This window comes from Hyla sarda, chromosome 3 (assembly GCF_029499605.1).
Source record: "Hyla sarda isolate aHylSar1 chromosome 3, aHylSar1.hap1, whole genome shotgun sequence".
Classification (NCBI taxonomy): domain Eukaryota; kingdom Metazoa; phylum Chordata; class Amphibia; order Anura; family Hylidae; genus Hyla; species Hyla sarda.
The window spans coordinates 66,343,767-66,369,332 of NC_079191.1; the positions used below are offsets into that span (position 1 = coordinate 66,343,767).

Sequence of the window (25,566 nt, forward strand, 5' to 3'; positions counted from 1 at the left end):
ATATATATATACACACTGCAGACAAGTTACAAGCCACCTTGGTTCTATTTATATATATATATATACATATATATATATATATATATATATATATATATATATATATATACACAAACACTGCAGACAAGTTACAAGCCACCTTGGTTCCCCCCTAAATCTGAAGTCTCTGATATATATATATATATATATATATATATATATATATATATATACACACTGCAGACAAGTTACAAGCCACCTTGGTTCTATTTATATATATATACATATATATACATATACACACACACTGCAGACAAGTTACAAGCCACCTTGGTTCCCCCTTAAATCTGAAGTCTCTGATATATATATGTATATATATATATATATATATATATATATATATATATACACACTGCAGACAAGTAACTAACCACCTTGGTTCCCCCCTAAATCTGAAGTCTCTGATATATATATATATATATATATATATATATATATATATATATATATACTGCAGACAAGTAACTAGCCACCTTGGTTCCCCCCTAAATCTGAAGTCTCTGATATATATATATATATATATATACTGCAGACAAGTAACAAGCCCCCTTGGTTCTATATATATATGTAAGCACTGCAGATAAATTACAAACCACATTGGTTCCCCCCTAAATCTAAAGTCTCTGATGATATATATATATATATATATATATATATATATATATATATATACATACTGCAGACAAGTTACAAGCAAGTTACCAAGCTGGCTCCCCCCTAAATCTGAAGTATCTGATAATATATATATATACTGTAGACAAGTTACAAGCCACCTTAGTTCCCCTAAATATGAAGTCTCTGATATAATATATATATATATATATATATATATATATATATATATATATATATATATATATATATACACCCCTCATGCTGCAAGTATAGAAGAGGCAAAAAGTGATAGAAAACTATGGAGAAGTGTTTGCACACTTCTCAAGTTCTTGGGGGTTGAGGATGTTACCTGTACAGGAGAGGCTCCTGGGTGACAGGGCTTGTAGAGGGTCACAGATGGAGAAGAAGTTATAGAAGTCCTATGGATTGTTCTGTATGGAGGTTCAGGGTAACCCCAGATGACATGCTCTGTCCAGGCTGCTGCAGGCAACTTATTCTACATCCAGACTCTCAAGTAACCCGCACAGTCATCCTCCTCCCGGAGCTGCTGCTGCTCTGTGACTCCCAGCAAGACTTCCCCAAACTCTACTCAACTTTATCTCCCAGCCGCCTCCTTTATTTCAAGCAGGCAGCGCGCATGCGCAGGAGCCAGCCCCAGCCAGCCCCCTTCACTAACTCACTGCAGGGGAGAGAAAGTTCTGGGAGAGAACCTGGGAGTCTGTCTGTTACATGGTGCATGTTTAGTGCAGATGTTGGCAACCTGTGGCTGGTGTCTGGGGTACAACTTCACATCCTAATAGTCCTGGCTGTACCCCTGCCTTAATGAGAAGGCTGAGGTCATATACATAGGTGATAATGTAATGGCATATAATATAATGGAATATAATGTAATGGAATATAATATAATGGAATATAATATAATGGAACATAATATAATGGAACATAATATAATGGAATATAATATAATGGAATATAATATAATGGAATATAATATAATGGAATATAATATAATGGAACGTAATATAATGGAATGTTATATAATGGAATATAATATAATGGAACGTAATATAATGGAATGTAATATAATGGAATATAATATATTGGAATATAATATAATGGAATATAATATAATGGAATGTAATATAATGGAATATAATATAATGGAATATAATGTAATGGAACGTAATATAATGGAATATAATATAATGGAATATAATATAATGGAATATAATATAATGGAATATAATATAATGGAATATAATATAATGGAACGTAATATAATGGAATATAATATAATGGAATATAATATAATGAAATATAATATAATGGAATATAATATAATGGAATATAATATAATGGAATATAATACAGGCATCTTGGAGAAGATATAGCAGATCTGAGTTTGCAGAAGAACAAACTTTGTCTTCAAGAAATGTCGTATTGTATATTTCTACATAGAATGTATGTGCGGTAGTTACATTATTTATAATATCTGTACAACAGGGAAACTCCACTGCTATCTATCTATCTATCTATCTATCTATATCATATCTATCTATCTATCATCTATCTATCTATCTATCTATCAATCATCTATCTATCTATAATCTATCTATCCATTTATATCATATATATTTATCTATCTATCCATCTATTTATCTCATATATATTTATCTATCTATCTGACATATATCGATATATCTATCTATCTATCAATCTATCATCTCATATCTATCTATCTATCTCATATCTATCTATCTCATATCTATCTCTCTCATATCTATCTATCTATCTCATATCTATCTCTCTCATATCTATCTATCTATCTATCTATCTCATATCTATCTATCTCTCTCATATCTATCTATCTCTCTCATATCTATCTATCTCATATCTATCTCTCTCATATCTATCTCTCTCATATCTATCTCTCTCATATCTATCTATCTATCTCATATCTATCTATCTATCTATCTATCTATCTCATATCTATCTATCTATCTATCTCATATCTATCTAAGAATATTCTGGCATTTCCCGTATTTTATTGTGCATGTGATACCCCCAGTCGTGTACAATACTTTGCTCTATTCCCACATCTGTACACTATTGTTCTACCTAAATTAATCTTTAAAAATGACCCTCCCCAGTGTATAATCCCAGCAGGATTGATTGTGCATGGCGAGGGATGTGAGCAGATTGTTCTGCAGGACAGTATGTGTAGCTGCAGAATATTTGGTGACTTCCATCATTCATAGACTCCAGATGTTTATTCCATTGCAGTAAATGCTGATTCTATTACTTCTCTTACCTGTCACAGTTACACTTGGACAAATGTACAAGAAGATAATACTGTGTCCTTTTTATCATAAATACACAGATTATCTACCTGCCCCAGAGCACCAGCTGTAGGAGTATAGAACAAAGGCTTTGTATGATAGTATTGTGTGTAGAACGTGTATTCATTGTACAACATGGAGAGGGGTGTAGTAAAATGTCATGCCGGACACACACACCACACAATGGCTGACATGGGCTTTCATACCCTCTATGTTTTATGGATCTTTCTATGTAAAATGTATCTTGTGTGTATTTTGTAAGTTTTTCCAGTCACCTTAATCACCAGATGACTTAAATAATTAAAATTATATGAATGTAAAATATATATATAAATATATATTATTATTATTATTATTATTATTAATAATAATAATGACAGAGATCACATCTGTATTTAGCTTTTTTTTTATTTATTTTTTATACTCCCGAGTAAATGAGTATTTTCCACCTGTTCTGTGAGAAGACTGATGTGACTTGGCATTGGATATCATTGCTAAGACTACAGATACAAGACTGCAATTACATTTACACCCAGTCCTCTGAATACACAAAAATACATTGTCATCTATCTACCCATCCAGCAATCTCATATCTATCTATCTATCTATCTATCTATCTATCTCATATCTATCTATCTCATATCTATCTATCTATCTATCTATCTATCTATCTCATATCTATCTATCTATATCATATCTATCCATCTATCTACCCATCCATCCACTAATCTCATATCTATCTATCTATCTCATATCTATCTATCTCATATCTATCTATCTATCTATCTATCTATCTATCTATCTATCTCATATCTATCTATCTATCTATCTCATATCTATCTATCTCATATCTATCTATCTATCTATCTCATATCTATCTATCTATCTATCTATCTATCTATCTATCTATCTATATCATATCTATCCATCTATCTACCCATCCAGCAATCTCATATCTATCTATCTCATATCTATCTATCTATCTATCTATCTATCTATCTATCTATCTATATCATATCTATCCATCTATCTACCCATCCACTAATCTCATATCTATCTATCTATCTATCTATCTATCTATCTATCTCATATCTATCTATCTATCTCATATCTATCTATCTATCTATCTATCTATCTCATATCTATCTATCTATATCATATCTATCCATCTATCTCATATCTTTCTTTCTTTCCATCTATCTATCTATCTATCTATCTATCTATCTATTTATCTCATATCTATCTATCTATCTCATATCTATCTATCTATATATCTCATATCTATCTATCTATCTATCTATCTCATATCTATCTATCTCATATCTATCTATCTCATATCTATCTATCTCATATCTATCTATCTCATATCTATCTATCTATCTATCTCATATCTATCTATCTCATATCTATCTATCTATCTATCTATCTATCTCATATCTATCTATCTATCAATCTATCAATCTATCTATCTATCTATCTATCTATCTATCTATCTATCATTTATCCTGGCCATACTACTAAACTGGCCTTATAGTGAGAGAATTACATTTATCTTCCAAATCAGTGGTCTCCAACCTGTGGACCTCCAGCTGTTGCAAAACTACAATTTCTCAGCATGCCCGGACAGCCAACGGCTGTCCGGGCATGCTGGGAGTTGTAGTTTTGCAACAGCTGGAGGTCCACAGGTTGGAGACCACTGCTGTAAATGATGACATATATACCAACATATGTGTGTTATTATTTTTTATGCAGATCCTTCCTGTTTTCTCTTACTCCTATCATATTGATATGATTTGGAAGGAGATGTTGGGAGTGACCGTAGGCTCATGGCTGGTAATCTGATCCCTTTCTCGGTCTTTACTCGGAGCGGTCACTTGTGTGACGTCATATTTATATTGCGTGATGTCATGTGTATACTGTGGGGCAGGGACAGAACGTGTCTAAGAAAAGGACAATGTGCCTACACTGCTATCCCCTTATATTATCCATGTATTTACATGAATCCCTTCATAGTAATGCTGCCTGTGCCTGCAGCCACCTGTCCTCACATAGACTCCTGGACATATCTATACACTGGTCGTCTGATTTATTGTCCCTTTTTATAGATGAAGCTCCCACTGCTGTTTCGTACACATTTCTATGCCTTTCATTATTTTCTCTTTTCATGTCCATGTTATTTGATATCCTATGATCTAACATTTCCCTAATCAATCCTTCCCACCCTCTCCTGCCCTACCTACCTACCTACACTGCTTATCCTGCTCCTACCCTGCCTACTCTACATTTTCATACCTATCCTAAAATCCCTTCCTACAAATTTCCTACCTACTCTAGATTATCACACATCCTGCAAACATTGCAGATCCTCTCCAGTCCTCTAGACTAGATTGTCCTACCTAATTCACCCTACCGACCCTCTCCGATTGGACTCTCCCTTACCCTACCTACCCTACTCCATCCCATATTATTAGCTTGACCTGATGATTTTCTATCCTACCCTTACCAAACCTACTTCAATTTACTCATCCTAACATTCCCCATTGATCTTTTCAAGTCTACCCCTTCTTCCAATTGGTCTTATTGTTCCTTTTTACCTTATCGATTATTTTCAATCCTTCCCATGTTCTTTAGACCATTTTACCTAATTTCCTACATTATCCTACTCTAGTTGATCCCACCAAACTAACCCTCCATTCCCATTATTGCCCTATTCTTACTACTCCATATTATCCAAGCTGTCCTAATATCTCTTACTATCCCTCTGACATTCCCCCTTCTCCTCATCCTATACCTACCTTTATCTTCCTACTCTAGATTCTGATACCTACAGTGATTTACTCTCCTATACTACATTCTAGCCTGTATATACTGCCCTCAATTCCTTTTTATTTTACCTAATCCTGTCATCTAACCCAATGATCCCCAACCTTGGAGTTGTAGTTTCCAACAACTGGAGAGCCACAGATTGGGGGACACTATACTAACCTTTTCCTACAGCTCTAACCTCTTCCATGCCATCATGTCCTACTGCTCTAACCTCTTCCATGCCATCATGTCCTACTGCTCTAACCTCTTCCTTGCCATCATGTCCTACTGCTCTAACCTCTTCCATGCCATCATGTCCTACTGCTCTAACCTCTTCCATGCCATCATGTCATACTGCTCTAACCTCTTCCATGCCATCATATCCTACTGCTCTAACCTCTTCCATGCCATCATGTCCTACTGCTCTAACCTCTTCCATGCCATCATATCCTACTGCTCTAACCTCTTCCATGCCATCATTTCCTACTGCTCTAACCTCTTCCATACCATCATGTCCTTCTGCTCTAACCTCTTCCATGCCATAATTTCCTACTGCTCTAACCTCTTCCATGTCATCATGTCCTACTGCTCTAACCTCTTCCATGTCATCATGTCCTACTGCTCTAACCTCTTCCCTGTCATCATGTCCTACTGCTCTAACCTCTTCCATACCATCATGTCCTACTGCTCTAACCTCTTCCATACCATCATGTCCTACTGCTCTAACCTCTTGCATGCCATCATATCCTACAGCTCTAACCTCTTCCCTGCCATCATGTCCTACTGCTCTAACCTCTTCCATGCCATCATTTCCTACTGCTCTAACCTCTTCCCTGCCATCATGTCCTACTGCTCTAACTTCTTCCATACCATCATGTCCTACTGCTCTAACCTCAACCATGCCATAATGTCCTACTGCTCTAACCTCTTCCATGCCATAATGTCCTACTGCTCTAACCTCTTCCATGTCATCATGTCCTACTGCTCTAACCTCTTCCATACCATCAAGTCCTACTGCTCTAACCTCTTCCATACCATCATGTCCTTCATCCAAAGTCTTATTGTCGCAGAACCCAAACTTCTTGTCTCACAATTGCTCCCATTTTAATATTAGCACATCGCCCTGTCTGTCATGCTGCTGTTTATTCAGAGGGTGTAAAATACAAACAAAGGTGTCACAGTCCTGGGCACACAGGTCACAACTAGGACTGACACGGGGACAATAGCATGTGACTTGTGCCATCTGACTGCAGACACAATCATACATTACTGGGATGTGTATCTCAGGTTTATAGTCTGCCATGGTGAATAGTGACCCACCACAATATTACTGGGCATTAGCATTAACAATCTGTATCCTGTAAACCTTCCTTACATAATGTCACCTCCATGAACAATAGAGGAGGAGCTCATAGGACACTCATTTTATCCCGGGGATGTTACTGGAAATGTTGCCGAATTTACTGCAGATTTGTTGCAAATTTTTTGACTTCTCTGTGTTAATTGGAAACATCCGCAACGAATCTTCCGCATTACAATCCCCTGTGTGAACAAACCCTTAATGCTCCTGTTTCCCTCATTAGTCTAGAGCAGTGGTCTCCAACCTGCGGACCTCCAGATGTTGCAAGACTACAACTCCCAGCATGCCCGGACAGCCAACGGCTGTCCGGGCATGCTGGGAGTTGTAGTTTTGCAACATCTGGAGGTCCGCAGGTTGAAGACCACTGGTCTAGAGACTAAAACATAGGACCCCTATATTTAAAAATCCCCTATATTTAAAAATCCAATAAGAATGCTAAGAAAATAACGACAATTATTTGAGTATATTATTTAGCATTTATTTTTTAAATTAAATATATATTTTTTTATTCTTTAAGTACATTATGTAAACACTATTAAAATGATTATTATTAGTAAATGTAAAATATTTATCTATTTATTTCTCTCAATAATAATGATAATTATGATGATAACGTAATAATATAATATAATATAATGATAATTTTTATTATTTTATTGTGTTTATTATTATTATTATTATTAATAATAATAACTAACATATACAATTAATAACACATTATTATTAATATTATCATCATATACTATACTACAGTGCTATTTCTATGTTATTATTGCTTCACTATTATTTTTAGTATATAGAATTTTGTATAAATTAATAAAATGATCAATCACATAATATCATTATACATTTTTTTTTATTTATTTAAAAAATTATTATTAATATTTATATATAGTAAGTGTTCACTTTTAAGCAAAAACTTTTAACACTATAAACCTTGTCACCACGTCTGGGAGTTCCACCGCTGCAATCTTGAATATGGTGCGCCCCCTACTGGCCACTGGCGGCAGATATTTCATAATAAACCAATTGTCTGGTCGCCGGGCTCGTCTATCTTCTGTACCTTGCAGATTGACTTCATTTATTTTCCCCACTTTTGCCTTCTCTTCTATCCTGCACTTCACAAGGTCAGTATTCTCCTCCTAAAGTGTTGCCTCCTCATTAAAGAAAGCAGAAATAAATCCCCAAATAACTTTTTTTTTTGTAGGAAAACAGAACTCTTCACGTTTCAGGGCAGAGCTCGTCTAATCTAAGGAGAAATTTCCACTAGAGTCTGACTGGTTTGGAATATTTTTATGTAGATGTTTTATGTAGACTTCATATTTTTTTATAGAGTTCATATTATAAAGTACAGATATTCTACAGTAAAAAAAAAAATAAAAAAAATAAAAAAAAAAATAAAAAAAAAAAAATATATATATATATATATATATATATATATATATGTATATATAAACTTTTCTCAGAAATCATTCTGCCTAAATTGATGCCATACATTTTAATACTTAATTATTATAATCTATATAATAGTAATGTGATTATAAATATTAAGATTAAATAAGATTTAAATCAAATATCACAAATAGTTAAATTAGGACCATCAGGACACTGCTGTACAGTCTCTACAACATTCTCTCGTCTGTTTCACTGTCTTTCTCGTTCCCTCTTTCTGTTTTCTCATGTGTTTACAAATATTTATTTTTAATAGTTGCAATATTTATTTTAAAAATTAATAAATAAATACATGCATCCAGAAATATGTATGATTTCTCAGTTTTTTTTTATAATCAATATAATCAATAGGAATAAATGAGTTGGAATTCATTCTCTTAATTGGCAATACCCCATGATATATATCTATCCTTTTTTGCTTTCCGTTTTCCCCCAGAATGGCCCCCATAATATCTGTGTGCAATGTCTTATTGTCAATGTATTGCGATTTCTGTTGTTAATCGATAATTCAATGTCTTTATTCCATCCTCAGCAAGATAAAAAAGGTGCAACGTATCAGTGCGGATTGTGGGAGAACACTGAAACATTGCACTTTTTTTTTGGTTTTTATCTATCTATCTATCTATCTTTATATTATCTATCTATCTATCTATCTATCTATCTCATATCTATCTATCTATCCATCTATCTATCTCATATCTATCTATCTTTCTATCTATCTACCTATCTATCTATCTATCTCATATCTATCTATCTATCTATCTATCTATCTATCTATCTATCTATCCATCTATCTCATATCTATCTATCTTTCTTTCTTTCTTTCTTTCTATCTATCTATCTATCTATCTATCTCATATCTGTCTATCTATCAATCGATCTAACTTTCTATCGTCTATCTATCTCATATCTATCTACCTATCTATCTATCTATCTCATATCTATCTTTTTATTATCTATCTATCTATCTATCTATCTATCTATCTCATATCTATCTTTTTATTATCTATCTATCTATCTATCTATCTATCTCATAGCTATCTTTTTATTATCTATCTATCTCATATCTATCTATCTATCTCATATCTATCTTTTTATTATCTATCTATCTATCTATCTATCTATCTCATAGCTATCTTTTTATTATCTATCTATCTCATATCTATCTATCTTTCTATTTATCTATCTCATATCTATCTATCTATCTATCTATCTTTCTATCTGTCATCTATCTATCTATCTATCTATCTATCTCATATCTATATATCTATCGATCTTTTTATTATCTATCTATCTATCTATCTTATATCTATCTATTATCTATCTATCTATCTATCCATCTATCTATCTATCTATCTATCTATCTATCTATCTATCTTTCTATTATCTATCTATCTCATATTAATCTATCTATCTATCTATCTATCTATCTATCATCTATCTATCTTTCTATTACCTATCTATCTCATATCTATCTTTCTTTCTATCATCTATCTATCTATATTTCTATCATCTATCTATCTCATAACTATCTATCTATCTCATATCTATCTATCTTTCTATTATCTATCTATCTATCTCTCTATCTCATATCTATCTATCTATCTATCTATCTTTCTATCTATCTATCCATCTATCTATCTATCTATCTATCTATCTATCTATCAATCTATCTATCTATCTCTCTATCTCATATCTATCTATCTATCTTTCTATCATCTATCTATCTATCTATCTATCTATCTATCTATCTCATATCTATCTATTATCTATCTATCTATCTATCTTTCTATCTATTATCTATCTCATATTAATCTATCTATCTATCTATCTATCATCTATCTTTCTATTATCTATCTCATTTCTATCTATCTTTATATTATCTATCTATCTATCTATCTATCTATCTATCTATCTCATATCTATCTATCTATCTCTTATCTATCTATCTATCTATCTATCTATCTATCTATCTATCTATATATCTATCTCTCTCATATCTATCTATCTATCGATATTTCTATTATCTATCTATCTATCTATCTATTTATCTAGCTATCTATTTATCTATCATTCTATGCACAATCCTCACATATCCCGACTATCGCTCTCATCCATCTGATATCACGACCTTCCAGGCTTCATGTTTCTCCACAGAAAGAATAAAAAGTTAATCATTTCTAATTGTAGAATATATCTGCGATCCAGACCGGGTGCAGGAGGAGACTATTATTATTACTATTATTATTATTATCATCATTATTATTATTATTACTATCATTATTATGTACATGGCTCCTTCTATATCTTTTCTCTGGATATTCCTGTTGGTTGGAGAATATGACAGATCGCAGGTTATCACTCCCAGGGGAAGAAACATATTTACCTTCCATGGTTTTCTATAGATTGGATATAACTATCTACTCTTACATACTAATTACATAAAACCGTTTGTTTAGTCACTTATCTATGTTGTACCATGACATATCGCGATATATTAATTGGGAAGTGTCAATGTGTTCACAGAAAGGAGCTATAAACAATATGCAGTACAGACACTTGCTACATTTCAACTGGTTTGCTCTGCATTCTGTAGCACAATGTTTCCCAACCAGTGTGCCTCCAGCTGTTGCAAAACTACAACTTCCAGCATGCCCGGACAGCCAAAGGCTGTCCGGGCATGCTGGAAGTTGTAGTTTTGCAACAGCTGGAGGCACATTGGTTGGGAAACACTGCTGTAACATATGAATTGAGTTGCTCCCCAGCATCAGGAGTTCCTTCACCTCCCAGTCAAGTCATTCCCCAAACATTGGAGACTTTAATGAGGTAGTGAAGACTGGGACCTGTCTTATATCAGGAGGGACTTCATCAGGATTAGACATGGAGTCTGGACACATCAGGCCACTGCTCAGCTACTTGTCACCCTTTGTCTCTACATTGTAGCTGAGCATGGACTTTTTGGGCTGTTTGATGATGATGATGATGACAGTTTAATTTGTTTTTCATTAATGTATTTATTAATTCATTTATTGTTAAACATCATAATTGTATCATATCTGATAAAATAGTAAAAGAGTACTAGAATTCTATGTAATAAAAAAAATACAGCAATTATAATTTTCAGAATAAATAGTGTGTCCAAAATGACACCCTGAAGATTTAAGGTATTTGTCCTTCCTAAAGCTCAAATTTAAAGTAAGGTCACCACAGGAGTACAGTATCTGCCCAGTTCTGGGTTGTACCATTGTTGAAATGGGGTACACCAAACCTTCATCACATAGAGAAGTGCTTCTTCTACGCCTCAGGGGCCCTGTTGTTTAAATGGCCCATTACTTTGTTAGTGTCTGAGCTCACCAAAGGATGCCAGCCTGATCCTTGGAGATTATCTATCTATCTATCTATCTATCTATCTATCTATCTATTATCTATCTAACTATGTATCTATCTATCTATCTATCTATTATCTATCTATCTATGTATCTATCTATCTATCTATCTATCATCTAATCTATCTATCTATCTATCTATCTATCTATCTATCTATCTATCCCATATCTATCTATCTATCTATCTATCTATCTATCTATCTATCTATCTATCTATCTATCTATCTATCTCATATCTATCTATCTCATATCTATCTATCTATCTCATATCTATCTATCTAGCTATCTATCTATCTCATATCTATCTATCTATCTATCTATCTATCTATCTATCTATCTCATATCTATCTATCTATCTATCTATCTATCTCATATCTATCTATCTATCTATCTATCTCATATCTATCTATCTATCTATCTATCTATCTCATATCTATCTATCTATCTATCTATCTATTTATCTCATATCTATCTATCTATCTATCTATCTATCTATCTATCTTCCAAGAAAAGCAGCACAGCCTTAATAGTAAATTTGTGATAGGTGCACGCTATACGGGAGCCTGGGTTAGGGCCCCACTTCAAATAGTAGTCCAGAGAATAGCAGCACACAAAAAAATAGTGAAAAAAACGTGGGTTTATTTCATTATTCCAGTGAAAATATCAGGAGAGCAATGTTTCCGCTGCCTCTCGCTGCTATTATCAAACCCCTTGATATTGGCGGCGAGAGGCCGCGGAAACGTTGCTCTCCTGAATTTTACACTGGAATGATGAAATAAACTCAAGTTTTTTTCACTATTTTTGTGTGTGCTGCTATTCTCTGGATTACTATTTATCTATCTATCTATCTATCTATCTATCTATCTATCTATCTATCTATCTATCTATCTATCTATCTATCTATCCCAGGACCAACAGTCGGGTGAGTGACTGTGTCCTCCCACCCACTTCTGCAATGTCATTTTGTATAGCACTTTTTCACTATGTACATTGTTGATATGTATATTGTTCACTAATACAATGCCGTATACTAGCTTGCTGCATTACTCTATTGATGCTTAACTTCATGATGTATAGCACTGTTTGTTTACCCGGTATCAATTATGTTAAGCAGTGGGTTGGTCCTGGCACCTTTTGTTTGTTGAGGATGCAATAAACACCGCACTTTATTGAAATTTTGTGTGCTGCGATCCTTTTCAATAGATATCTATCTATATCATATCTATGTATCTATCTATCTCATATCTGTCTATATCATATCATATTTATCTCATATCTATCTATATCATATCTATGTATCTATCTATCTCATATCTGTCTATATCATATCATATTTATCTCATATCTATCTATATCATATCTATGTATCTATCTATCTATCTATCTATCTATCTCTCTATCTCATATCTGTCTATATCATATCATATTTATCTCATATCTATCTATCTATCTATTTATCTCATATCTATCTATCTCATATCTATCTATCTATCTATCTAGACAAAGAATAAGTCAGCCAGCACTTTTGTTGATACCAAACTATTATATGGACCTGGCCTGCAGGTGCACAGGTCCATATAATAGTTTGGTATAAACTAAAGTGCTGGCTGACTTATTCTTTGTCTATATTGCACATACGGGGGAGTCGCTACCTCCATGTTGGCCTTGCACCCCACCCACCTCTATCAGGTGTGTATATAAGGTGTCTTGGATGTTCCAGACCCTGCCATGCTTACTGAACTGTTCACACAGAGGCATATTCACAGTGTAGGGTCCATCCCAAGGAGGCCACCTTATCGCGGTGGGATGGTCCAAGCTATTTGACCGCCGGCGGAGACAAATTTGCGAGCTAAGTGCCTCACTATTTCCTAGTTTCACATTTGCATCTATTACACCATAGCTGTATAGCTCTCCATGTTTTATCTGCATATTCATGTTTCCCCTATATCCTTGTGCTGGCAGTGTGCTGCTGCATTCTTCTGTTGCTGTATATCTATCTATCTCATATCTGTCTATATCATATCATATCTATCTATCTATCTAAGACAAAAAGATTCCAACAGCACTCCAGGTATCAAATCAATGCAGTGTTTATTGACACATGGTCAGCAGTGAATGCGACGTTTCAACGGCCTCATGCCGTCTTTCTCAAGCATGCTTGAGAAAGACGGCGTGAGGCCGTTGAAACGTTGCATTCACTGCTGACCATGGGTCAATAAACACTACATTGATTTGATACCTGGAGTTCTGTTGGAATCTTTTTGTCTTGGATATCTATACTTGGTCTGCGACTGGGACCAGGTTGCCCTCCACGGGCACCCGCTACTTGCATCTGATTAAAAAGGTGTGCTGCTTCTACCAATGGTTCCTATCTATCTATCTATCTCATATCTATCTATCTTATATCTATCTATGTATCTATCTCATATCTATCTATCTAAACGAAAAAATAAATGAAAAAATGCAGCAGCACTCCGTTGTGGATGAAAAAAGTGGAGTTAGGCTTTATTCATTAGGTGCAGTACACGGCGCTTCGACCGTCTCTCACGGTCTGCTTGACAAAGACCGTGAGAGACGGTCGAAACTTCGTGTACTGCACCTGATGAATAAAGCCTAACTCCACTTTTTTCATCCACAACGGAGTGCTGCTGCATTTTTTCGTTTATATTTGGGGACCCTGCCCGGGTTGGACCAGCTTGCACCCGCAATCCATATGGGAGTGTGGTTCCCTTACAGGACTGTATCTATCTATCTATCTATCTATCTATCTATCTATCTATCTATCTATCTAACCAAAGAATAAGTTGGTCAGCACTATTGATACCAAACTATTATATGGACCTGGCTTACATGTGCAGGCTGCTGGGCTAAATATACAGCAACAGGAGAATAGAGCAGCACATTGCTAGCACAAGGATATAGATAAAACATTAGTATATAGATAAAACATGAGGATATAGGTACAACATGAAAAGCTATACAGCTATGGTGCAAAAAATGGAAATATAAAATTATGAAGTTATGAAATTATGAGGTACTTAGCTTGCAAATTTGGCGGCCAAATAGCTTGGACCGTCCCCCCACGGTAAGGTGACCTCATTTGGGGATGGACCCTACACTGTGAATATGCCTCTGTATGAACAATTCAGCAGGCTTGCAGGATCTGAAACATCCGAGGCACCTTATATACACCTGATAGAGGTGGGTGGGGTGCAAGAACCAACATGGAGGTAGCCACTCCCCCGTATGTGTTATACAACCAAAGAATAAGTTGGCCAGCACTATTGATTCCAAACTATTGTAAAGACCTGGCTTACAGGTGCAGGCTGCTGGGCTAAATATACAGCAACAGGAGAATACAGCAGCACACTGCTAGCACCAAGATATATATAAAACATGAGTATATAGGTACAACATGAAAAGCTGTACAACTATGGTGCAAAAAATGGAAATATAAAATTATGAAGTTATGAAATTATGAGGTACTTAGCTTGCAAATTTGGCGGCCAAATAGCTTGGCCCGTCCCACCATGCCAGGTCCATATAATAGTTTGGTATCAATAGTGCTGACCAACTTATTCTTTGGTTGTATAACACATACGGGGGAGTGGCTACCTCCATGTTGGTTCTTGCACCCCACCCACCTCTATCAGGTGTATATAAGGTGCCTCGGATGTTTCAGATCCTGCAAGCCTGCTGAATTGTTCACACAGAGGCATATTCACAGTGTAGGGTCCGTCCCCAAATGAGGTCACCTTACGGTGTTTCATGCAGATGTTCCGGGGAAACCTAGATCAAGCACCACCATCTACTTCCATCAAGCTCGTGTACATCTACACCCCCCTGCCAGGGCACAGCCAACTAGGATAAGGGACTCATGTGTCATTTTTTTGCCTGCTGCTTTACATTCCCCAATACTACAGATTATCCAGTTGTCTTTGTAGACTTTCACCACTACTACAGGTCTTATACTGCCCCCGGGCATTCATATTTCCTATGTGCATCATTTTTCGATTTTTCTAGATTTTTTTCCATTTTTTATTTCTATTTTTAACTTAATTTTTCACTTTTTGTCATCTCCTTCATATAATCACCATATTTTCTTCACTATTCACTTCATCCCACTACACACTGTAGACATATACTTTCATTCCCCTCCACTCCTCTCTATTTCCCAGACTTATTCCATCCCCTCAACCCTCTACCCATTTCCATGAACTTTCCCTCCCCCCCTCCCTCTTACCCTCCCTCCCCCCTTATCCTCCCCTCTCCCCACCTTCTTTTTCACATATAGTTCACTCAGATCACATACACATCCTTTGCCCACATCACAGTATCACTCCCCCACGGTACATTTGTACTATTACATATACGCCCCACACATATGTTCACCAGTTCTTACACTCTTTATTTACACATATTATGACCATTCTCAGAAACACCCACAGATCCCCATACATATACAGCCCCCCGCTCAGCATCAGCATCTACACATACATCGGGTTTACTGCCCGACACCTACATGGCTGCCATAACTTCACCACCCTCAGACACGCATGTGCGCCTGTACGCGCATGCGCACATTTCGGGCATCACCAGCCCTCAAGCAACATGGCGCACACAGCAGCCGGAAGCACAGTGAGTGTGCGCGGACCGTGCGACACAGCGACGTTGCCCAGCAACGCCATACGCGACCCTGTGATTGGCTGTGCTCCTATCTAGCCTGCGGAATCCTGTACAGCCGTGTACACACACGGCGGCAGGTAATGGCCGCCATTGACTGCAGATGGGTGAGTGTTTGATCATCAGGATTTCTCCTTGATTGCTTTTAACCATGTACCTGCACAGCAATTATGTATTTAACACTGTACATGACATGGGACACTTCTGTATATGCTGTACAGCAGTTCTGCCACTGTATTATCTGTGCACTAGAAACAGCACTCACCGTGATATGTTTCCTCATATGTTTTTTGCATCAATACTGTTATGTATTTCACTTACTTTGCTTTATTGTTCACTGATTGTAATTTGTGTGTAACCCATATAAAAATGGGATGTGTGTGTCACACTGCATGCTTGAAAAAGACCATGGTGACGGTCGAAACGTTGTATCCTACCATGAGGCAATAAACACTTTGTTATTCACCATCTTGGAGTGCTGTGGGATAACTTCTTTGCTTTGTATCTATCTATCTATCTATCTATCTATCTATCTATCTATCTATCTATCACAAGGAAGCAGCACTATAAAAGGCAACAGGTTCAGGGCCTAGATTAGGGTTTAAAAATATATGGCACAAAAAACCACAGCACTCCTTGAATAATAAAAGTGAATTCATTAATTCCATTATGATTCCATGATTTTTCATAGGCCCTATGAAACACTATGGGGGGTCCGCCCCGTGTGACGTCACGCTCACAATACTCCGGCCCCGTGATCGGCAGTCATCAGTCCCGGAGTGAACATGCTCTGCGGGCTGATGGTAACGCTGTGCTGCGTGAAAGATCACAGGGTTCCCCAGCGGCAGGACCCCCGCGATCATGCATCTTATCCCCTATCCTTTGGATGGGGGATAAGATGTCTTATCGCTGGAGTACGCCTTTAATCTTTGATAAAAAAATCTGTTGTATCACGTACATAAGATTTTGTATTCATGACCTAAGGTCTTTAAATGTTATAAAAAAATATGGAGATATTAAGTTTCTCCCTGAAACGATGGGCCTGCCGGGAGGATTTTGTAGCGTCTTATGGATTTTGGGTAAAAAATATAATAATGGGGTCACCGGACAGTCCACCATTAGAAACCTCTTACTATCATCATCAATGAGACCCTCATTGCTTGCATAGTCTACCACAGTTTTAATCTGTTTCTCAATATCCCTTTTTGGGTCTCTATCCTACTTACAGTAGACATCAACATCATTGAGCTGTCTTTCAGCCTCTTGTACATATGTGAGCTTGTCCATAACCACGGCCTTTGTCAGCAGGTTTGATGACAAGGTCGCGGTTATGGACAAGCTCACCATAGCATCTATCTCTTCCCTTGTAAGGTTAGGATGATTCAATTTACATTCACTTCTTTCAGTTTATCTACATCCCGCCTCACACAATCAAAAAAGGTTTTAACCTCATGCGAATCTATCATTGGCTGAAAGTCACTTAGGTTATTTAACCCTAAATCGGATAGTTTAAACCCGAATGAGTCTTCCATTTCTTTTAGCCCTTCTAATCTAGGTTTCATATCAAACCAGATTTTAAGTTTAACCCTTTGGAGAAATTGATGTAAGTCCAGTTCAAATTCAAACCAGTCAGTGCACATAAAGGTAAAAAGGCGTAGATGCAGGCCTTCTACCTTGTACCTGCGTAGTCGTTCTTTATCCACGCTAACGTGTTTATACTGTACTGTATCATGTGCCAACTTCATCATTGGTGAGTGTCCGCCTATATTTCAGCATTATTAGTATTAATTATCTATTGCACTGATTATCTTTATATATATGCACCTTACTTATGTATTTTGCACATACTGTGCCCTCGGCCTTCTGATTCACTGTGAAATATGGAAATATGATGTGTTTGCACTATATTGATCGATTAATTGTTTATTGTAAAAGGGGATTATTTAAGAACCCATGTATCACTTATTATGCTTGAAAAAGGAGGTGAGAGACCGCAGAAATGTCGCACTTTGTTTGCTGAGGATGTAATAAACACTGCACTTTATTGGACTCTTTGCGTGCTGCAATCCTTTCTTATGGATTGATGTCTGGATTCCCTGACCAGGAACCATATGATGGCGTGCACCTAAACTGGATATTATGCTGTAGTGGATGTGCTGTTCTTCTGGACTATTGTGTCTGAGCCGGTCGGTGAGCATGCACCCACACCTTATTTTGATGTTATATATGCTTATTCTATGACATGGACAATTTTAACCAAGAGATGACTTCTAGCAATCTTACATCCTTGGACAACATGTTTTTTTCTTGTGCGGACAGTGATGTCACCTAGATTATGGGGTATGTAGAGGGGGACCCTTCATGTCTACATGTGCCTTCGGGTATTGACCTACAACTTAATTATGAGGAAGAAACAAAGAAATGATTGGCTCTTCAACTGCATATCATCACCCTAAGTGAATACTACAAGGCACAAAAAATACCAAGGAGCTTACGTACACAACCAAAGGACAATGCATATGGGAATGACCTTGAAAATTGAGCCAAATTCGAGTTGATTACCAACAAATATTCACTTGAAATTATTTTTTTTACAGCTTGAATTTCTGCAGAGAGATGCCCGGGATTTGTAAAGCTAAGATTTTACAGCTGGAGACGGACAGTAAATCAACATTGAAAACTCAGGAATGGGAGCAACTTTTTTCAAAACAAAATGACTTTCTTACTAAATTGCATAAGGAACAAGAAGAGGGAAAGCGACAAAAATGGTCTCGTGATACGCAGGATTATTTAAGTGGAAAAGTGTATTGGTCCAATACTCTCTCTAATTATAGTCGTAATTTCTTCAAAAGGAATAGGGATCCACAATCGAGTAATGTTGTGACTGATATTAACAATAAGGATAACATGAGTTCTCAAAATGATCTTTTTATAGATCCACAGACCCCCTGTAAGGTGCCCCTGCAGGGGTGGTCGAAAATATTGCAGGCAGGGTAAAAAGTCATCACAACAAACCACCATACAAGCCACGGAAGAAGACATAACAACAAATATTATTGTGGTAAATATATCCTCCTTTCCTATATCTCCTGACCAAGAAAAATTGTTGCATAAGGGCCTGAGTTTTCGTCCTAGTATGCGCACTGACTGGTTTGAATTTGAACTGGACTTACATCAATTTCTTTGAAGGGTCAACTTAAAATCTGGTTTGATATGAAACCCAGATTAGAAGGAATAAAAGAAATGGAAGACTAATTCTGGTTTATCCCCTTAAGGACGCAGCCCATTTGGGCCTTAAGGGCTAAGACAATTTAATTTTTACGTTTTCATTTTTTCCTCCTCACATTCAAAAAATCATAACTCTTTTATATTTTCATCCACAGACTAGTATGAGGGCTTGTTTTTTTCGCGACCAGTTGTCCGTTTTAATGCCATCACTCACTTTACCGTTAAATGTATGGCGCAACCAAAAAAATACTATTTGTGTGGTGAAATTAAAAAGAAAACCGCAATTTAGCTAATTTTGGAAGGTTTTGTTTTCACGCCGTACAATTTACGGTAAAAATGACATGTGTTCTTTATACTTTGGGTCAATACAATTAAAATGATACCATGATAATATACTTTTCTATTACTGTTGCGCTTAAAAAAAATCGCAAACTTTTAACCAAATTAGTACGTTTACAATCCCCCTATTTTGAAGACCTATAACTTTTTCATTTTTCCGTATAAGCGGCGGTATGAGGGCTCATTTTTTTGTGCCGTGACCTGTACTTTTTATTGATACCATATTTGCTTATATAGAACTTTTAATCCATTTTTTGGGAATAAAATGTTATAAAAAAGCATCTGTTTTTATTTTTTTTATTTTTACGTTCACGCCGTTCACCGTACGGTATCATTAACATTTTATTTTAATAGTTCAGATATTTATGCACGTGGCGATACCAAATATGTATATAAAATATTTTTTTAAACACTTTTTGGGGGTGAAATAGGGAAAATGGGACAATTTAAGTTTTTATTGGGGGACAGGGTTTTTCTATTGGGGGACGGGGCTTTTCACATATTTTTTTTTACTTTATTTTTTTTACTTTTTTTACTTTTATCTTTACACTTTAATAATCCCCATAGGGGACTATTTATAGCAATCACTCGATTGCTAATACTGTTCAGTGCTATGTATAGGACACAGCACTGATCAGCATTATCGGTCATCCTCTGCTCTGGTCAGCGGGAAGGCAGATCAGAGCAGAAGACGCCGGGTAGGCAGCAGAGCCAGGTGAGGGGACCTCCGTCTGCCGTGCTGGATGATCGGATTGCCGCGGCAGAGCTGCGGGCGATCCGATCATCCATTTTAGTGACCGCGATGCTGCAGACGCATCTGAGGGGTTAATGGTGGACATTCGCGGGATCGCAGATGTCCGCCATTACGGGCAGGTCCCTGGCTGTGATCAGCAGCCGGGACCTGCCTCGCATGATCCGAGCATCACTCCGATGCTCTCGGTTATGCTTAGGACGTAAATGTATGTCCTGGTGCGTTAAGTACCACCTCAGCAGGACATACATTTATGGTGCTCATCGTTAAGGGGTTAAACTATCCGATTTAGGGTTAAATAACCCAAGTGACTTTCAGCCAATGATATATTCACATGAGGTTAAAACCTTTTTTGATTGTGTGAGGCGGGACGTGGATAAATTGAAAGAAAGTGAATGTAAATTGAATCATCCTAACCTTACAAGGGAAGAGATAGATGCTATGGTGAGGTTGTCCATAACCGCGACCTTGTCATCAAACCTGCTGACAAAGGCGGAGCGGCCGTGGTTATGGACAAGCTCACATATGTACAAGAGGCTGAAAGACAGCTCAATGATGTTGATGTCTATTGTAAGTTGAATGGAGACCCAAAAAGGAATATTGAGAAAAAGATTAAAACTGTGGTAGACTATGCAAGCAATGAGGGTCTCATTGATGATGATAGTAAGAGGTTTCTAATGGTGGACTGTCCGGTGATCCCATTATTACATTTATTACCCAAAACCCATAAGACCCTACAAAATTCTCCCGACAGGCCCATGGTTTCAGGGAGAAACTCAATTACCTCTAATATCTCCATATTTTTGGAAAAAGTTTTAAGACCTTAGGCCATGAATACAAAATCTTGATACAACTGATACGTGATACAACCGTCCGTGATACAACTGATTTTTTATACAAAGATTAATGAGTTACAGTTGCCGGCAGGAGCCCTCATTGCTTCATTGGATGTAGTCTCATTATATACTTCAATTCCACATACTCGAGGTATGAAAGCTGTGGAACAAGCTATGATGAGAGATGGTTGTAAACCTGAAAATGTGTCATTTATTGAGACCCTGTTACAAATTTTTTTTGAGAATAATTACTTTATGTTTAATGGTGAATTTTATTAGCAGCGCAAAGGTGTGTCCATGGGGAGCAATGTGGCACCACTCATGCAAATATTTTTATGGCCCACCTTGAGGAAGATTTTGTCTATGTGTCCCACCTCTTCAGACATGTTCTGGGGGTGGTGGAGATACATTGATGACATCTTCCTCATTTGAATACAATTTAACCGGATATTCATTACACATTGACTTATTCTGACACTACTGTACAGTTTCTAAATGTTTCAGTTTCCATCAGAGACAGTGGTCTGACAACAGATTTATATATTAAACCAATGGATTGTAACAACTTATTACGCTTTGACAGTTGTCCCCCATGGGCCATGGTGGAAGCACTACCTTATAGTCAGATGCTCCGTGCAAAAAAACATACAGACACAGAGGAACTAGACTGTGCCTTAAATAAAATGACTAGTCAGTTTAAACAATGGGGATACCCTAATAAATTGATTTTGAGACATAAGGACAGGGTAGAATAGTTAATGACAGGACCAAAACTAATATTGATGTTGAGAGAATACCAATGGTGACTACATATAAGGATTATTCATGTAAAATAGCGCAAATAGTGCGAAAACACTGGCACTTGATTAGAGATGGATATCCACATATTGATTCCTTTAAATTACCACCTCTGATGTCATACTGGAGGGCTCCGAACCTTAGGGATCGTATAGTGAAAACAGATATATCCGCAAGATCTAAGAATTTACAGAAATATCTTACTGTTCGTAGTAAAGGTTGCTTCCCATGTTGCTCATGTGTGAGTTATAAATTCATTGAAAAAGGATCAGAATTTGTACATCCAACAACCCAAAAAAAATACCCGATTAAAGTTTACCTAACATGTAACTCGGATTTCAATGTCTATGTCTTGAGCTGCCCTTGCGATTTGCTATTTGTTTAAACCAACATAGGTATAGCATTCACAAGGGCAGACTAGACTTATCGGTTTCTAAACACTTTGTAGAACAACAACACTCTGAAAAGGATCTGAGGGTGATGATCATTGATCATGTACCCCTGCTAAAACGGGTGACAAGAATTGTTTGTATGAGAAAATACATTAGAATAATGATGTGATGACTGGTTCTGCCAGAACCAATAGGGTTAATGATTTCTAGCCCTGTTGTTTGTTTTAGTGGCTGGGATGACGCCTCTGTGCTTCTGGGTGTGGTTAAGCTTGCTGAGCCAATTAGAGTCCTCCTGATTGCAGCTCAGGCATATATAAGGAGGCCCTTTTCAGTCATTCTCTGCTTGTGATAGTTCTTAGTAACTTTCTTAGCTTTCTCTGTGCTCATTCTGTTTATTCTAGTTTTGTGACTTTTGGCTTGGCTTTTGAATTCCCTTTGATACTCTGTTACTGTACTTCGTGCTCTCCGGGGTTAGACTCTGCCCTCTGACTACGCATTTTTGTGTGTGCGTGTTTAGGTTTGTTTTCTTTTAGTCATGTGCCTCCAGCCTTTCCCGACCTTTTGTCAGTTTGTAAGTTTATTGTTTTGACTTTTTGACTGTCCCTCACTTATTTAGGAAGGGACTGTCACCGTGGTTACAGACCTATCATCTAGGGCAGGTACGTAAGTAGGTGAGTGGGCGAGAATAGTGTGCACTCCTTCCCTGCCAAGAGGTGACAATTGAAGTGAGTTTTAATATGAATTTATTTTATTATTTGTTTACAGATTTTTGTGCTCAGAATGAAGGTTACTTCACCACTGACCGGCAAAACAGAATATTTAATTCCATATTATCACAGAAATCAGGATCAAGTCGGATTGCTGTTGTTTGCCTTTTTCCTTTTTTTTTTTTTTCATTTGTTTTATTTATTTTTATTTAATTTCTATAATTTGGGCAAAAGTGAGAAATTAGGATGTGGATTGTCCGGAAGCAGGGAAACCTCTCCCGCACTGGGAGCCAGCTGGGTATGGTCCTATAAGCTGATCGGGTGATGTTGCTGTTTCAGCATTTGTCACTCCGATCAGGCTTATCTTCGCAGAATGGTGACCCGTCCTGGCATCTGTGATGACCGAAGATTGGATGGATACTTACCCGTTATGGACATTTGGAGGTGCTGCCTGTACCAGTCGATCTAAATATTGTTGCCTTTATTGCTTATTATTGCTACTGCCCGCTTTAAAAATGGACACTGTAAGAGCTGGAGCTCTATACGCATGCGCTGCCCTCTACAGAAGCCATCTCTATGACAACACAGATGCTGAATCCCGATTGGTGCATGCAATCCCACTTCCTCCTGATGTAGATGCAGGCCTTTTGCCTTGCGCCTGTGTAGTCGTTCTTTACCCACGCTAACGTGTTTATACTGTACTGTATCGTATTCTAGCTTCAGTTGTGAGTGCCCGCCCATATTTCTGCATTATAAGTATTAATTATCTATTGGTTTTAGTCTGCACTATGTTTCTAAGAGATCATGCACTGATTATCTTTATATATATGCACCTTACTTATGTATTTTGCACATACTGTGTCGGCCTTCTGATTTACTGTGAAATATGGAAATATGATGTGTATGCACTATATTGATTGATTAATTGTTTATTGTAAAAGGGGATTATTTAAGAACCCATGTATGAGTCACTTATAATGCTTGAAAAAGGTGGTGAGAGACCACAGAAATGTCGCACTTTGTTTGCTGAGGATGTAATAAAACACTGCACTTTATTGGACTCTTTGTGTGCTGCGATCCTTTCCTATGGATATCTATCTATCTATCTGTCTATCTATCTAAATACTCCAAATAAATGCAGCACTATTTCACCATTCAAATGTATGGTGCCAGTACCCAAGACCCAATCTCAGTCCATTTAGACATCCACAGCAATGGTGCAGCACTCCAATATGGCAAAAAAAGTTCATTTATTCTCTCATGTCCAAAAACAAATAGCAACGTTTCAACTCTTCCATGGAGCCTTTTTCAAGCATGCTTGAAAAAGGCTCCATGGAGGAGCTGAAACGTTGCTATTTGTATTTAGACATGAGAGAAAAAATTTCAATTTTTGCCATATTGGAGTGCTGCAGCATTGCTGTGGATGTCTATCTATCTATCTATCTATCTATCTATCTATCTCATATCTATCTACCTATCTACCTATCTCATATCTATCTATCTAATATCTATCTATCTATCTATCTATCTCATATCTATCTATCTCATATCTATCTGTCTCATATCTATCTGTCTCATATCTATCTATCTATCTATCTATCTCATATCTATCTGTCTCATATCTATCTATTTATCTATCTATCTATTTAAAAAAGGATAAATTTGCCAGCACATGCTGATACACAACCATTGAATGGACCCGGCATACAGGTGCACGCTGCTAGGCAAAATATACACAAGCAGGAGAATACAGCAGCACACTGCTAGCACAAAGATATAGATGAAATATGAAATGCTATATTGCTATACAGAAAATTGAAAAATTAAGGTGTGTAT

At 36.7% G+C, this 25,566-nt stretch overlaps 1 protein-coding gene across 2 annotated transcripts in view; it reads right to left on the bottom strand.

Moving 5' to 3' along the window:
- The window catches only part of OSR1 (odd-skipped related transcription factor 1), a 34,641-nt gene extending 10,383 nt beyond the window's left edge, over window positions 1–24,258 (bottom strand). The window contains exon 1 of one of the 2 annotated variants that reach the window (XM_056563095.1): window positions 24,156–24,258. The gene's annotated coding sequence lies outside the window, so the exon portion shown is untranslated. Of the gene's footprint in view, window positions 1–1,003; window positions 1,216–24,155 lie in introns of those variants that run through there. The other variant, XM_056563093.1, reaches the window with a different exon arrangement.
- Window positions 24,259–25,566: the final 1,308 nt, after the last annotated feature.